The sequence below is a fragment of the Spinacia oleracea genome, chromosome 4 (genome assembly GCF_020520425.1).
Source record: "Spinacia oleracea cultivar Varoflay chromosome 4, BTI_SOV_V1, whole genome shotgun sequence".
In the NCBI taxonomy this organism is placed as follows: Eukaryota; Viridiplantae; Streptophyta; class Magnoliopsida; order Caryophyllales; family Amaranthaceae; genus Spinacia; species Spinacia oleracea.
In genome coordinates, this window is record NC_079490.1 from 17,917,412 (window position 1) to 17,924,040 (window position 6,629).

The following is a 6,629-nucleotide window of genomic DNA, read 5'->3' on the forward strand; positions in this document are numbered from 1 at the left end:
CCATCTTTAGCCGGCGGGGTCTGCATCACTAACCGTGCAGGTCCTTAGTCGCTGCAGCGATAACTTTTTCTGGTTTTCCCTTTTCCAAAAATTAAAAGGATTGGTTTTCCGTTTTTTCCAAAAAAGAGCGATGTGCTGGATTTTCCTTCGTTTTACGTCCCATAAAAACAAGGGGGTTTTCTCGTTTAGTTAGCCCTGAAAATGAGAATCTTTAAAAACATTTTTACCTCGTGGTTGGGCGTGGCCAGGCCCAATTACACTTTATAGCTTTGATTTCGAAAACATCTATAGCTACTCCCAATGACAAAGTGAGGGAGTTTCTACGCACCTTTAGATCCTTCGAATGACAAAGTGAGGAAGTTTCTATACTATCAGTTGACTAATCCCAATGACACGTGAGGGATATGTCGACATTTCAAGTGATGACCCTTAAGTCAAATGTTATCACTTGGGGGCTCGTGAGACCCTCGCAAAACAGGTCACATACACCATGGCTTGTGTGACGCACTCCGTCTAATACTTTGACCATCGTCTTACTCCAAGACTCAGTCAAAGTGGGGGCTAACTGTAGACACCTACTTTTGTCCCCATTCCCGAAAGGGAAAGGTTCGATGATGAAAACATAAATCTCCACTTGACAACGCATCTCCTTAAAATAAACGAATCTCAATTCCCCTTTTCATTTCACCCGAAACCTGATATTTATAGAAAACTGCTATTTATGGAAACCTGCTAAAAATAGTAATTGCCGTAAAAGGTAGCTTCTAAAAGTGGCAAATCATAAAGGATAGAAACCTGTCAGAATTAGGTGTTGCATTCCAACATAAATCCTAAATGAGATAGAAAACTGCGAGAATCCTATTCCTAATATGATTCGGAAATAAGAGTTACGTATTAATTAAAATCCTAACGAGCCTAGAGTTCGTAACGGGCCCAGACGCATCCCGTCGCAAGGTTAATACGCACTAAAAGACTCGATTAAGTCTCAAACTCTACAGATTTCGGGAATCCGAATCTGACTAAGAAAACAGCCCAGACCCTATTTTCAACGCCTGGCTCTGGGCGCCGAAATCTTCGGCGCCCAGGCCTGGGCGCTGAAAATACCTGGGTACGTGTTTTTTCCTAATTCTTTATGGATTAGAACTCTGCAATTCTATCTTTCCACGAACTCTTCCCTATAAATACAGCCCTAAATTCGACGTGAAAGACACACACAATTCGTATTCTGAGTATTGACTCCAATCCTTAGCCTAAGCCTCACGCTGCGAAACTGTTCACGCGTTCTGTCGCAATCGATCCATAAATCGAACAGAACGTATCCTGTCCCATAATTGAGATTCATTAAATAAAAAGGAGAAATAGCAAAGTCAAAGTGGTTAGTCTTCTGAGAACCGTGACGCACCTCTCAAGGGTGCGTCGTAATGTGTCCCTTTTCGATGATTTAACTGCTTTCCTCGCCTTTTTTATGAACTGTTAAACTAACTAAATCTGATTGTTCTATCACGCCTAACAAATATAATATTTTTGGGAAATTGGATTATCATGCTAGGTCCCTTAATGCAATCTAAATCAGATAATCGCGATCGATCTAGTATTATATGTTGCATATTGCTAAAATTAACTCAGATTAGTTTTATAGTTAACGCATGTCCCTTCAATTATTTATGTTGAGCTAGTAAGGATATCCTGCCTCTGGAGTTATCGACGAGCGAAGTACTCCTCTCGGTAGTTACAGTCCCCCGAACCCTCAATCTCTACCTTGCGGGTGTATGTTGAGAGATCTCCACACCAGGGATCACAAGGGAACCTACGGCCGTCGTGGTCAAACATAATTGCACTCCCTTTATGTCACGATAACCGGGTTTTGTCAGTTTTTCTCATTGTCGTTAAAAACTGAATGGCGACTCCTATATTACTAGTCAATTGGGTGTATACTCACAGGAAATCCAATTACACTTGATTGAATAAAAGAATCGTCACACCCACGAGGGACGAGGTCACGCATTAGCCTCGTGCTTTTTCGACCCCCTCACACATATGCTTCGCGAACATTCGCCGAGCACCCAGGATGCCATTCCAATACTGCTCTCTACACTGATCAGCAGTGTAGAGTTCTGCCTTGCTCCGCTCCAGCTGCCGAATGTACTCATTCTTCTCCCGGATCGCAAGCTGAAGAACAGGTACCTTGTCGGCCTCATTTTGGATCATCTCCCGATTTTTTACAAAACTTTGGAGCCTGTCCACCGCATCTGCGCGCTCGGATTCCTTGACCCTAAGCTTAGACTCCAGGTCTTTGAGAAGACTGTGTTTCGCCTCAAGATCGGCAGCGAACTTGGCAGACATATCAGCCTTCTCCTTCTTAAAGCCCTTAATCTTCTCGGCATCTTCCTCGACTTGGAAAGCGAGCTTACCGACTTCTTTACCGATGCCCTCGGATAAATCCCAAGCTTCGCGACTGTACTTAAGATACAATTGCTTTACTTCGGTAAGCTCCTTCAGAATCTGCTCAGCCTTCCGATCCAAGACAGGAATGTCACGAGCATAAGCTTCTTGGTATTTCTTCAGCTTCCTCTCCTCCACCATGCTGCACTCAGCAGCAAACGAGGACCAATAAATGGCCTGGAGAAAAAGACAAGTTAAAACAAAATCCAACGGAAACGAAGGAAAAAGGCAAAAAAGCAAATGCATAAACTCAGTTACTCACCTCACCCAGGAAGAACTGGGCCATCATGGTAGGATTCCTCTCCTCGGCCCCAGGAACTCTCCACTGAGGATTGGCCCAAAGACCATTCTCCCTAGCAGCCTCAGGACCAGCTATGGAGCCAGCATGGACCGAAGGATCCTCTCCCATGGTCGATGGACGAGCGAACCGAGCCATCGTTTCCCTCACCTCCTCGGGAATTCGCTTCAGCGGAACGTCCGAGCAAGGATCGGCATGGATCAGCCTATCCAAGGCCGAAGTGGAGGTAGAGCCAAGAATCTCACGAACTCTCTTCATTCCCCGACGCTGCTCGGCTTTCTCCTTCACGAAGTCCGCAAAAAGAGTAAGCTTCTCAGCATCCGAAGCTACTGGAACTTCCACTTCGGGACCAGTGAGGTCCACTGTCACCTTCTCTGGACCCTCCCCCTCAAGCGGGACTTCAGCAGACTTGTCTTCCGCTTCGGCCGTGAAGGGAACGTCCAAACCAAGAACGGAGTCCGTCTCAAGCGCCTCCACCACCTCGGTAATGTCCTCAACCATAACCTCAGAAGGCGTGATCGGCTTCAGTGGAGAAGGAATAGCAGCCTCCTCAGCGAGCGGCTGATCGACAGGCGGCGACTCCGAAACCACCACACTCTTCAATTTTTGCCCTGGCAAGGGCATGAAATGAAGAAGATTTTTGGGAGGTGGCATGTCTTCAGAAACCGTTCCCTACAGAAGCAACCAAAGGGCCAGCTTCGAAAAAAATAAAACCATAGACGCAAGAAGTATGCGCTAAGGAAAAGAAATCACACCTCCTCTGAAGTATGAGACGCTTTTGCCTTCTTCGGATGCGTAGAAGACTTTAGAAGAGTACTTCCTTTCCTCTTCTTCTGATCCTAGAAAGGAGACTAAACGTCAGTGGGACAGAAGAAACCGAGAAAGAAAGAGTCAAGACAGAAAAGCGAAGTACCCGGCTCCTCAGAAGAGTGCTATCTATCCGAGCTGGGGACGAAACCGAAGGAACGGCACGCGGCACAGCGTCAGTTCCAAGACCCTAAAAAGACGGGTCAGGATCAGGACGTTAGCCGACGGCCAACCCGAAAATATTAACAAAAGAGACAAAACCAGAGTTAGAAACACATACCGGGTCCGAAGTTGTCTGGAGAGGACGCAGCACTGTCTTCACCGGAACAGCCTCAGGAGAAGAAACAGAGTCCCACGGATCAGCCCGAACTTCGGAAAGCCGAGCAAGGGCAGAGGGAGACAACACGTAATCCTTCAGGCGAGGATTACGAGGATTCTCTTTCCCGAACTTGTATTCGGGGGCCGAATCGTAGATGGTGCGCAAGTCCAAAGAAATCCCCAGAATCTTAGGATCAATACGCTCGAAACCGTACTCTGCAAGAACAAGTTGGGAAAATAGTCAGGTAAACCAAAAAAGGAAAGGGAGGACGAACTCACTAAGACACTGTCCCAGCCGAAGGAAACCTACCATTGTCAAAAGCCCTGCAGAGACCGGCGCAAGCAAGAATGTCCTCCCGAAGAATGTAATGAAGGATCGGAAGCCAGTTGGCGGGCAGTTTATAATTATCCTCCGAAGCCAAAAACCACTGCAGGAGGTCCACATAATGCCGATGCCTCCGATCCGGAGCAGGCACCCCCGACATGTCAGGATCGGGCGTTACAAACCACTTTGGAGGGCGATAGAAATTGGGGTGCTTCGGATCCGTGGGCACACGAACAGAGTCTTCCAATTATGGTCAGAACTGAGATACGGATAAGCGGTGATGTAATTAGGCTCGCCCTTCTTCCGAGACCTCTTGTTAACAATGGTCCACCAACCATACCCATCACCCTTGGAGGCATGGATGAAGGATAGACCATGAAAATCTCTGAAGACAGCCACAGAGCAAGGGAAGTTCACAAAATCACACACCCACCGAAATCCGATGATGTGCCGCATAGACTTGGGGGTGAGTTGAGCCAAGCTGATGTTGTACGACACCAGAAGCTCGGAAATGAATTGATCTAGAGGAAAACGAAGACCATTTTCCAGTTGATGGGTGTACACAGAAATGAAACCCCTCGCCGGATGAGTCACCCGAGGACGCTCTTGATCAGGAAGTTCGTGTTAGGTTATGATACATATGACAATTCATAAATCATGCGGAAACAACCATTAAGCCAGGAATACATATTATTTACACATAATCATTTAGCATAGTTTAGATGCATACTCTTTGTTGCGTGCCTTCCCTAGCTGCGCCCGAACCGAACAAGAACAAGTCTTTAGGACTCCAAGTGTCGTCCCTCCGTAGATAGTCCACAGCACGTCCGGATCCGCCTTAAGATTGACCAACTAGAATCGCCCTTAAGGTACTATTATTTTCGGCACTTTTAGGCAAATGTGTGACTGAATTTTTCTCTCAAAAACTCACTTTGAATACTTGAAAACTCGTTGTAAATATGTGACCATAGGCACCTATTTATAGAGTTATGGAAAAGGATTTGGAATCCTATTAGGATACTAATTTATTTAATTATAATCCTACTAGGACTCTAATTAAATAAACTAAATCTTTTAGGATTAGATTTAATCATATGACGAATCCCGGTAGCCTTAGGATTCGAGTAACACACTTCGAGTAATACGCTAGCACCGCACGTAGGCCTTGCTGCCCACGTACAGCGCCAGCCCACTCGTCGCAGCCCCGCGCGCGTGCGCCAAGCTTCGGCTGGGCCTGGCTTTTGCGCTGGGCCTGGTCGCATGCTTGGCGTGTGTTTGTTGCGCTTGGCTTGCTGGGCGATGGCCCGGCTTCGTGCTGGGCCTTCGTCTGGCAGGCCTCGTCCGATGCTAATTCGTACGATACGCTTCCGATTAAATTCTCGATTCCGGAATTCATTTCCGATACGAACAATATTTAATATTTCCGATTCCGGAATTAATTTCCGTTTCGAACAAATATTTAATATTTCCGTTTCCGGAACTATTTTCCGATTCCGATAATATTTCCGATTATGACAATATTTCCGTTTCCGGCAATATTTCCGATTCCGGCAATATTTCCATTTCCGATAATATTTTCCGATACGTACCATGTTTCCGTTTCCGGCAACATCTACGACTTGGATAATATTTATATTTCCGATACGATCCATATTTCCGTTTCCGGCAATATCATCGTTTCCGGAGTATTCATTTCTTGCCTGTGACGATCTCAGCTCCCACTGAAACCATGATCCGCCGATTCCGAATATCCATAGTTGGAGTATTTAATGCCATTAAATACTTGATCCGTTTACGTACTATTTGTGTGACCCTACGGGTTCAGTCAAGAGTAAGCTGTGGATTAATATCATTAATTCCACTTGAACTGAAGCGGCCTCTAGCTAGGCATTCAGCTCACTTGATCTCACTGAATTATTAACTTGTTAATTAATAATGAACGGCATTTATTAGACTTAACATTGAATGCATACTTGGACCAAGGGCATTATTTCCTTCAGTCTCCCACTTGTCCTTAGGGACAAGTGTGCATTTCCTAATTCCTTTGTCGCTCGATGCTTGCTCTTGAACATAAGGTAAGAGTTGTCATCCTTATTATGTCCAGAGGTGTTCCTCGGTTTCAGAGTTCAACTGATCAAATAAACAGATAATCATAGCTTATGATTCATCCGAGCACGGCCATGCATTTCACAGTTTCTAGCTCTCCGAGTGGCCTTGTACAACTTTTAAGCATCTCATCCCGATTTATGGGAGGACAATCCCAATCTTGCGATCTTGAGATTAGACTTCGTTTGATAGGTGATTACCTGAGCGTTGCCTTTATAGCCTCCTTTTACGGTGCGACGGTTGGTCAACGTCAAAGCAACCAGTTCTCAAACAAGTAATCTCAAATCACTCAGGTATTGAGGATTTAGTGTCTAATAATTTTAATGAAATTTA